Genomic DNA, 11,078 nt, shown 5'->3' with positions numbered 1-11,078 from the left:
CCCCTATTTCACCATCATTCTTTCTCACTCAACTCACACTTCTGCTTCTCTTTGCTGTACCTTTGCTAGCTCCAGAGCGCCTCTCTGCTGGCTCTCTCCTAAAAATGCCCCCCGACCCCATACCCCCCTTTAGCTGTTACCCTATCTCCTCTTCCCATTCAAGCTTCTTGAGAGAGCGTTACATTCAGTTACTCCATCTTCTCATCTCTCATTCATTCACTTCTTTATTTTCTTTTTCTTTTCCTTTTAGTAAAATGTACGTAAAATAAAATTTGCCATTTAAACCCTTTTCAAGTAGACAGCTCTGTGGCAATAAGTACACTGACGTTGTTATGCAACCATTACCTTTATCCAGCTCCAGAATTTTCTTTTCATCTTCCCAAACTGAAACTCTATACCCACTAAATGATAACTCCCCATTTCCTCCTACTCCACCACGAGCCCCCAGCAACCACCATTGTACTTTCTGTCTCTATGAATTTTACAACTCTAGGTTCCTCATATAAGTGGCATCATACAGCACTTGTCCTTTGGTGACTGACATTTCACTTAGTATAATGTCTTCTTGAACATGTCTTCAGCCATGTTTTCTTTATTCTCTTTGTTCTGATCCTGTCTTCTCCGTGTCATTGAAACATTCCTTGCCAAAGTTACCAGTGAGCCCCTACTTACTCAATCCTCTGGAAAATTGTCTTTATATTTTAGTGGCATTCAACTGCACTTGGAATTTCTTAATATACTCCCCTTTTTTCACTTCCAAGATACCCCTCTCCCTGATTTTCCTGCTACATTTCTAGCACTTCTTGTTGGGCTCCTGTTTTTCTTCTGTGTCTATGTACATTTTAAAGCATGCTGCTTGGTTGAGCTCGTCCATTCCCATGGCTTCTACTATCATCCACGTGTTGACTCTGACTCTTTATCTCAAATCTAGATTTCTCTCCTGAGCTCCAGAGGAGGGCAAATATCTGCACATGAAGATCTCCACATGAATGTGCCACAGGCATTATGTTCAAAATTGAATTTACCATATTTCCCTTCAGATTTATGCATGGAATACATACAAATACAAATGGATGGAACCATCTCTGTGTCACTCTTTACTGTTTAATTTTCCCTACCCATAACATTTAATTGATTTCTTAAGTTTTCTCAGTTTTGTCCACTTAACAGCCAGGGAATACTGTGTCCTCTTCTATCTGTTCTTGCTGCTGCTGCTACTTGTCAATTCAAGTACGTGTTTCCCCAAAAATAAGTCCTAGCCAGACAATCAGCTCTAATGCATCTCTTGGAGCAAAAATCAATATAAGACCCAGTCTTATTTTACTATAATATAAGACTGGGTATAATATAATATAATATAATAATACCGGGTCTCATATTAATTTTTGCTCCAAAAGACACATTGTCCAACTAGGTCTTATTTTTTGGGGAAACAGTATTATTCTTCTCACAGGGATCACTGTCACAGCGTCTTTATGATTTTGCTTCTCTCCCTTCCATCTCATCCCCATCTAATATATTCTCCACCTGTTGCCAGAATGATCTTTCTACAGAGCAAATCTGATCTTATCACTCTCTGAATAAAATTTTTGAATGCCTTCCCATTGCCTTCAGGAAGAAGTTCAAACTCCTTAGCATAGAGTGCTTGTTCTGCAGGAACTGGCCTCTACACCTAAACCTCAGCACGTGCTGCTTTCCCTTATGCTTTATTTGTTCTTACAGGCATGATAAACTGCCCAGAATGCACTCTCGTCAGACGGCCACGTCTTTGTATGTGCCAATCTCCTTGATAACTCCTCTTTGTCCTTTAAGACTCAGCTCCAGGGCCACTTCTCCAGGAAACCTTTCCTGAAGGGAGATACAGTGGATGCAACGGTGTGCTGCTTGGTTCCTCTACCTCCTCAGAACTGAAATACACATTCCCCTAACTGCTGAGAGTGTTGCTAAGTGATAGATCTCAGCTAAATTTCATTTTGGAGATGGCCCTTGTTTGAAGAGAACCACTGCTAAGGTCATGCTTTCCTTCTTTGGGGCAGCCCATCTGCAATGAGTAATTGATACAGAAATATAAAGGCCTGGGCCCATTGCCCCAGTTGGGACAACTCTGCAGGCCATCTTAGCTCCATAATTCTCCCCTGGAAAGTTTGAGGGCTTTGTTGCAGCTGCATCACAGCCCAATTTCTCCTGCTTAATTCAGCCTCTTTCACTTCCCGCTGCAGGTGTTGATCCTGAAAGGCTAGCCCTTCGTCTGTTTCACTGGGAACCGAAGAGCAACATTGGGTTGGGAACTCAATACCACTTGCTTATTCCTATAACTCTTATCCCTAAATCCTAATTGTCTGTTTACTTGTGAGTCTATGCCTCAATATAGTGAGAAACATGAGAAAAGGGATTTTCAATCTTGTCTTTTTATCTTCACTTCCTTTTTATTCTCACTCATTAAGTCTTTTTGAATAAATGAATGTGTAAATGATTGCATAAGGATCACCATCTTCAAAAGCATTGGGGGGTTTTCCAAAATCAATTCAATCCTTCTTGAGCCTTATTTCTTTCAGGAATAGCCCTAGAAAATCTGAATTGTCTCTCCCAAGATGTATTTTAAGTTTGCTGCTGCTCATGCTTCATGACATTGTGAGAAGCTATGGATTTGGAGGTCTGGAAGCCTGGGTTGAATTCTCACAGTCATTATAGTTGTGTGACTTTGGACAAATCATATAACCTCTTCATGTTTTGGTTTTATCAGCTGGAAAATAGTAATTTCTAGCCCGTAGGTGCTCTTTGGTGATAAATAAATGAGATAATGTCTGTGGGAAGTGATAGCACATAGTAGATACTCACTAAATTTTAGCTTCTCCTCTTTTTCTTTTTAGATTGAATTTACTCTTCTTATAACAATTTGCAAAGAAATAAATTATAGTGGTTTGGTGATCTGAGATGATCTCATTAGCTCTCATTAACTCTCCCTCCCCCTCAAATGGCAAAAATCCATCATTCTCTACGTCTGTTCTTATTTTAGAAGAGAAAAAGGGGATGCCAAAAGCATCTACTCAACAGTGCAAGTCCCTGCTTGCTAAAACTTGTTATTTATTGTGAGGCATCAGATTTGCTAGTGGCAAGAGGCGTGGCTAGGTGTGTCAAAGGTGAGTAATCAAAGATGAGTAAATGACATGAATGTAACACTACCTGATGGGTTTCAGTGAAGCATAGGAGGGGTGAAAATGATTAACAGAAGGCACCCAGTAAAGGTTAAAAGTATGGTAGTAAGGTATCCCTAATTTAGGTACCTGACTCACCCATATTTCCAGTTTTCTTCTTTCTAGTACTTGGAAAATCACATTTCTCAGCTTCTTTGCAGTTGAGTAGACCAAATGATAAGCTCTGGCCAATAACTGGGCGTAGAAGTAATAAATCACATGTAGGAGAAGTATTTAAGAGGAGGTGATCAGTCCTCAGCTAGAATAAGTCTGGAATATTGTAGGACATATGCCCTGGACAGTTTCCAGATCTAGAGCAGATTCTGCAAAGAGTAAAACAAGCTTTTGTTGTGTTGCACAGCTCAGATATTCATGTTACTTATTACCACCACGAAACTTTGCCATTTCTGACTAATGTATTGAGGTGTAGAAGAACTCAAGATAAACCTGAATAAACAAAATATCCCAGGAAAAATAGGAACCATAGCCAGCCATCTAAGAAAATAGAGCTGGAATGTTGTTCAGGATCCTTGTTTGATCTCTCCTCTACTGTCCCACCACTAAAGTAACATAGCTTCTCCCTTTTAATCTGCTTTTTTCTGTGTCTGTCGACTTCTGCTCCACTTTCAATTGCCAGATGTCTTTCTCTGCATCACTGTATCTCTGCGTCATTTATCTTTCAAAGAGATAGAACTCAAGTTGTTCCAATTTGGACAACTATCAGAAAGTGCTCTTGAACCAGACTAATTCATAGGCTGCTGGGTAGTCTACAAATTGGCATTCCTTGAGTCAAATGCTCAACCCTGGTCCAATTGGCAACAACCATGGGGTTAGGCCATGAGATACAAACCATGGCCACCCCTACCTAAGGAAAAGCTTAGGGCCTCTCCTCATTGTCAGGAACTGTGGGTTGGTGTGCTATTAGATAGGTGCTGTAGATATGGTAGGCACCATGTTGGCCTGTCCACTAAATTGGGATACAGACCCTTAAGGTCAGGCTATTGCTCCGTTGTTGTACCCACTGGGCTTAGAACTAACTGGTTGCAAAAATGCCTTGGGCTTGACCTGGAAATAGGCTTGTGACTTCTAGGTTGGAACAAATTTTTGTTGAGTTAGTCTTCCTAGAAAACAGGAAAAGTGGATCTAATAATCCTGGGTCTAATGCAGGAGATTTCAGCCTCCTCGATACTTGTTGATCAAAAACTAGGTATCTGATTTTGACAATTTTTTATTGTTGTTGATAATAGGCAAAACAGGCAACAGTTGTTTTAGGGCAGTGTAATAATCAGTGATTTTGATATGGTTTTGATGTTAAAATATAAATTAGGGATGATTTCACTTCACCTTGGGAATTCGGTTAACTTATTCATAAATATTAAATAAGAGTTTCCCTTTGCTCTTAATGTCACCATCTTACCTGCCATACTCTCTTACAAATATTCTTTTTTAAATGTATGGTAGTCCATGCTTGAAATGAATGTGTATATTTACCTTCATCTTGAAATGTTTATTCCATTTTGAACTCCGTTCCTTAACCCAGTCCTTATTGTCTAACCTTCCCATGAGGCACCTTTTTATCTTTTCCAAAGTAACCCAACCCACTGCCCTCTGAAATGGCTTCAATTCCCTAACAGCCTTCTATTCTACTCCCAATCAAAACCCCCATTGCCTCTGAGGTTAAAAAGGAAATCAGGCAATTAAAGTACTATAAACTAAGCTAACACTTTCTGGTAGTTAAGTGACAAAATAAAAATGCAGAAAAAGATTTTGATCAGCAATATTTTTCTACTGTTCTTTATATTATGGCAGTTAGGTTTTTTCAACTTCCTTTTGGTACTACAAACAAAACAGAGTTCTCCAACACTAGCTCTTTGTAAGAGGTAATTATACATTACAGAGAGGGTAGACTTAATAGTTTTTGAAAAATCATTACCACATTTCCAGTAATTTAAGAGGCTATCATTTATATAACACTTCCACATTTCAGGGATGTTAAGCTGTGATAAGGCGTACCAGAAATTCTACCGAAATATGTTATATGGTAGACATTGGGTTGTTGCACTGCGGGGACATGGCAATGAGGAAGTGGAGTGAGCACTGAACTTTCAGTGAGATCAGGTTTGGCTTTCAACCCTGCCCCTTTTAGCAGTGTGACCCTGGGCAAAGCATTTAACTTCTTTGAGCCTAAGCATCCCCATCTGAAAAAAGGGGGCTAATTATAGCTACAGGGTTGTTAGATGTTTTACGTAAGACATTGTACATGAAAGATCCTGACACATAGCGGGTTCTCAGTGGATGTTAGCTGAATTTGAGTCTGCCTTTTAAGCATCCTGTAGACTTGAGGAAAGATGCTCTTGTCCTATTAAGTGTATTGATAGAGGATTGGAAAGAACTCTCCAGTTGGGAGAGAAAAGGCTTCATTCAGTCTTGGAGGCCCAACGTCCTTTACACTATTGTTGACTTGGTAATAATTTGCTTGTTGTTCCTTCCTTCTTTCATTCCTTCACTCAATCATTATTTTTTGAATCTCTACTTTTTGTCAGGCAATAGGGATAAAAAGGAGAATAAGACATGGTGGTTTCCATGGATCACAGAACCTAGTAGGGAAAGAAAGTTATATGAGCAAATAAGTGAGAAGGATTAAATGTCTATTTTTAAAAATTTGTAACACTTTCCATTGAAGAAACAATTGGAAAAAAACAAGGTAGATTCCCAATATCTTCAATGATGTATATAACATCGTAGAAGCATGGGTGACCTAAACTAAACTCTATCACAAAGAAAATCGCCTTCTTCAGCTTTTCCCTCTTGTTCGAGTTAATTTTGACTTTGGCATCAGAACGCACATTCTGCTTTTCTCTTTCTCTCACACTCTGCATCTGTTAACTTCTCTTTCAAGCAAGTATGGAAAGTAAATGTCAAGAGGGAGAGGCAGAGGTTAGCACCAGGGAGGTGGTAACCAGAGTCATGCTGAGGCTACAGACAGGAACATAACCCAGGAGGACAGAAGCTCGGAGGGCTGAAAACTAGTAAGGAAAAGAAGTGTGAGAGGGGATAGACAAAAGACATATAGGACAAAGGCTGCAGGTGTTAGGACTCCACAGCCCACTTACATGTGGAGATGGCTGCTGAGGGGTTGGGCTTGTTGGGTTAAAAGTAGTTTTCCAGGCCCAGCCCCAGAAGCTCCAGGGGACTAACATTGCCCCTTCTTATTCAGTGATAGTATATAATAAACAATTATAATGATAATTAAAACAAAATTAGTAACTATATTAATTATTTATAATAAAAAATATTGAAGATTTGCCATCTGACAACATTCTGAGGCTGTGCTAATCTCTTAAGAGGCAAAACTTACCAAAATCTAATGAAATGAATCCAGAAGAGAGTTAGTCTTTTAAAATAACTGCATTTTAAATATTTTACTGAGTGGAGCCTGCCCTTTCAACCCCATCTTGGGACAGGAAGAGGACAACTGGTTGTATAAACAAGTTTGGTGTCCTCTTGTCCCTGTATAGCCTAACCCCTTAACTAGGGACTATGATATCATGGGGCTTAGAGGAAGGACATGGTCTTATGGAGGCAAAGGATGGTTTGAGACAAGATTATCACATCTTCTATCACCATCCTCTCATAAAACCTGTTCTTCTGGTATAGTCTTGCCAAAAGTGTACTGACCAATACTTAAAATGCAAGTCAGAAGCAGTGCATGGGCAGTCATGTGGGATGATGGCGGGATGAGATAATTTGTCCTTAAATCAGGCATAATATTCTCTCACCTCCTTGGACATCAGGACATTTGAAGAGCACTTTCTGTACCCTGGACAAGATATTTTTAGAGTCTTAGCTGCCTCGTAGTGGAAAATAAAACCCAACAAGATTTGTAACTTATTTCTATGTCTCCTTAGCAGCTATATATATTATACATAGTAAATATCTAGGGTAAACCAAGTGGTCACATGGGAAAATGATATTTCACACCTCTATTTTGGAATTATGTGCAAAGTTTGCCACATCTATCATGTTAAATATCACATAGCTAAATTGATCAACATCCCAGATGAACATGCTGATCTATAATTAATTATTAGTCATTGTTCTGTTGCATAAAAATATTTGATTTCTCAACTCACGAAGTCTGAATAAAGGTTGCTGCCTTAGAAGTGTATATTTATCACTGACTTATACAAGGTTGTAAAAAATTGATTAGCAAAGGCTGAAACAAGTGAATAATTTGAGAAATTATTAGGTCCTCTGTTAAAAACCTTTAATGAAATTTTTGATTCAGTTGCTGATAGAAGAGTAAAACCAAAAGGGAATTTGCTCCCTCAGTGAGCAATAGAACTCTGCAGTCCTCTGGCATATATTAGCCATACTTAAAATTCCCCCTTTGTGAGAAAAAGGAAGTATTTACAGAGCAAGTAGAGCTGGGAATGCTGCTATCCCAGCCCCTTTACCTTTTATTCCTTCTCACTCTCTCCCTCTCTCCCCTTTCTTACCATCTAATTATCATTTCCTCCTGGCTTCCTTCTCACTCCTCCTAGCCTTTTTATGTTTTGTTTCCTCCCTCCTCATTTATAATCCTTTAAGTCTTTCCTCTTTTCTTTCTTCCCTATCTCCTTCCTTGTCTCTCTCTTCAAGGCAGTGCCACATGGTAGTCGTTAAGAGCATGGGCTCTAGAAGCAGATTAATGCTTCCAATTCCTGCTTCACCATGCACTGAGTGACCTTGGCTGAGCTACTTAATCTCCCTACTACCTGTATCAGTCAAGGTTCAGGGAGGGAAGAAGAACTGCTATTGTGGGAGTCATTGAGGAAGTGAAAGTCTGAAGGGGGAATTGGAAGATCAGAGGGGTCATCCATTAGTCCATCTGAGAAGGCAGGCATGTCCAACTGCAGAAATGGGACCATGAGTCGGCTGCCGGTGGAGAAATTGGTGGGGAGCTCTTGCCTCAGAAGGTTCACATTCAATCATCTAATTATCAGCAGGGCCGAAGTTTCCAAGAGACAGCAGGATGTGGAGTGGAGGACAGTGGACCGCTGGAACCTAGTGGCACCTCTGTCTGCCCATTACTGCCTCTAACCATGATGACCTTCAGAAAGTAATGGCTGCTGCTTGCTTTACTTTTGCCTTCCAAATCTCATGCAAATTCTACTTTTGGCCAAATCAAACCCAGAACCATACAAGGAAGAGGATTCTGAGCAACCTAGGTCTAACTTAACCAGATTTTCACAGTACAAACCTCCACGTGAGTCATTTTCAAAATGCAATTATTAAGAGTTTGTAACTCCCGGGCATGCTGTGAAAAGTAAATGAGACTTAATACATTTAAAGAAAGAACTTATCACAGAGTCTGACACATGTAAGCACCTGAGAAATATTAATTGTCATTTCCCCTTTGTTTTTAATCCATTTCCTCATATGTTACACTCTTCTACCTAAGCATTATTACTAAGTTTCTCAATGTCATTATCATTGTATCATCAATGTTTGGATAAGTAGTAAATGATGTGGGAAGTGTCACAATGAGATATTTATTGAGTACTTACTAGGTGACATACACTGTACCTTTAAATGCATCAACACATGATGCTTATAACAACTCTACGAGCCAGATACCATCATCATTCACATTAAAAGTCAAGGAAATTGAAGTAGAGAGATTATTTACTTGCTCCAAGTTGCATAGGATTTAAACATAGTACCAGTTACAGTCGAGTCATGAAAGTCCAACCATTTTAAATACTGTTCCCATTAAGAGTGGGATGACCGCCTGTAAGAAGCTCATCTTCAGAAATACAGTGCCTTGAAAACTCACAAAATATCTCAGAATTCCTTTTCTGTTGTTATAGTTTTACACAAAATTGGGACACATTATAAATCTGCCCTCCTTGGTTTAGACTATAACATCAGTAGTCAGCAAGAATTTGGTATGTTAGGCAAAGTAACTTTGATCAAGCCAACAGAAAGTTGAGGTATTTGGGGAGGGAGATGGAAAAAGTTGAAGAAAGGTTAAAGTTAGTTCATAATTAGATATAATTTTACAATCTAAGACTTGCTCCAAATGGACTCCCTGGCCCCTTTTAAAGTATGACCTTATGACTTTTACTGAAACACAAAATTCCTTAAATTATTCCAGCAAGTAACTCACTCACTCCTGACCTCCAGCTCAAACTGTCTGGTAAGGCAGAAACTCCAAATTTGCAACTCCACAGATGGTCATCAATGGGCTTGTGCTACCTTTTAACTACTTTAAAATTTTTTTTAATGTTTTAAGGTGGGGCTTATCACAGTTTTCACTCATCTCTCCTTATTACCTATAACCTAGCCTACTTGGTTAAACCTAGAAGGCATTTGAGTTTCTAACTCCTGCAAAGCTAGGATCTTTAGGAATACAGACTTCGAAAGGGTTGGCAAATCCTCGATTTCCACATGAAAACCAGCAGAGATGAGGGTTATGAACCTTCTCAATTCTAGTTTATACTCATCCAGCCCCTCACCTCCCAACCCATTTGTCATGCAGGGTGTCAGGCGGAGTCTCTGGTGCCGCTCCCCACATAAGAACGCAGGATATGGTGAGGTCAAAAAGGAACACCTATGGAGCCATAGATAGGGGAGTCACACCACCATACTCTTGCTGGCGGCTGGGTTGGAGACACAGAAAGCAGGAGCCACACTATCCGCAACCTGCTGTCCACTTCTCTCTGCCAACCAACCCCACTTGCTAGCTGCAATCTGCTCTTGCCAGCTCAGCCACCATCTTCTTGTTAGCTCCCATTTTCTGCTAGTGTGGCCACAGCAGTTATATTAGTGGCCAATGGCTCACTGGTTACAGCTGATGGCCAATTAGCCACAGCTAATGGCCATCCAATCACAGTTGATGGCCATTTACTACCTGAGCCAGCACCTTTCCACATGAGGGCAAGAGCCTGGAAACTGTACTCCTGGCACTGTCCCCACACCATTCCTTAAAGCTCTTTATGAATGAACTTGCTGGTTGACATTCTGACAACCCCTTCTAAGAAGCAAGATCTGAATTGCTCAAAAGCCAAGTGGTGGAACCATACCACTTCACTTTTGCCAAATGTGACATGCGTTTTATAAATGAAAATTCCTGAGACATAAAGACTGACTACGTAAGTACTGAAAGAGTGAAGCAGAAATCTGAAGATTGTTCATAAGTAGGCAGAGGTGTAACCCCAGCAAATGCCCGTGAAAAAGAGTTAATTGTGTACTTTCCAGTTTGTAGGGCTTGAAGTTTTAAAGTGTGCTATTAGGGAAATATTTGATTTCCTATGGTTGGGAACATCTGTGGTATAAAAATTTGACTGTACTAGAATCTGATGAATAATAATGTTTTAGCTATGTTGACAAGCATGTTTGGCATTGAGATGATTATCTGTCAAAAATAGTGCTGGTATTCATTGCTTTTATTAACTGTCATTGAAACCTGGGACATGAAAATGATAGTGTGGTAAAATGTATTTGGCTCAAAAGTTGGTTTGGTATTTTGTGACACAGATTGACAAAAGTTTGTAACATGTAATTTCAAACGTGGGTGCTGTTAGGTAAACATAGTATTTACTGGATAGAATCTTCCTTTTTTATAGACATATGGATAAAATAGGATTATATATAGGGTTTAGCTTGCTAAAAGAAGATGAAGAATTTTGCTTTTTATTACAAGAGACGAAACTTCCTAAGGATTTGCTTTTGCAAATTTCTCCTGGTGTGCTCAGTTTCCTGGTTTGTGTACATCAGGTCATTTACATCATTTCCTTATAACATTGATGAGATGCCATGGAAATTTAATTAACTCTTGTTTATATCAATAAGCCTATGGTAAAATTGTTTTCAGTTGTATGTTATTTCCCTTAAAGTCAC

This window comes from Rhinolophus ferrumequinum, chromosome 13 (assembly GCF_004115265.2).
Source record: "Rhinolophus ferrumequinum isolate MPI-CBG mRhiFer1 chromosome 13, mRhiFer1_v1.p, whole genome shotgun sequence".
NCBI lineage: Eukaryota > Metazoa > Chordata > Mammalia > Chiroptera > Rhinolophidae > Rhinolophus > Rhinolophus ferrumequinum.
The sequence above is the reverse complement of the archived record's forward strand: the minus strand, read 5'-3'. Positions refer to the sequence as shown.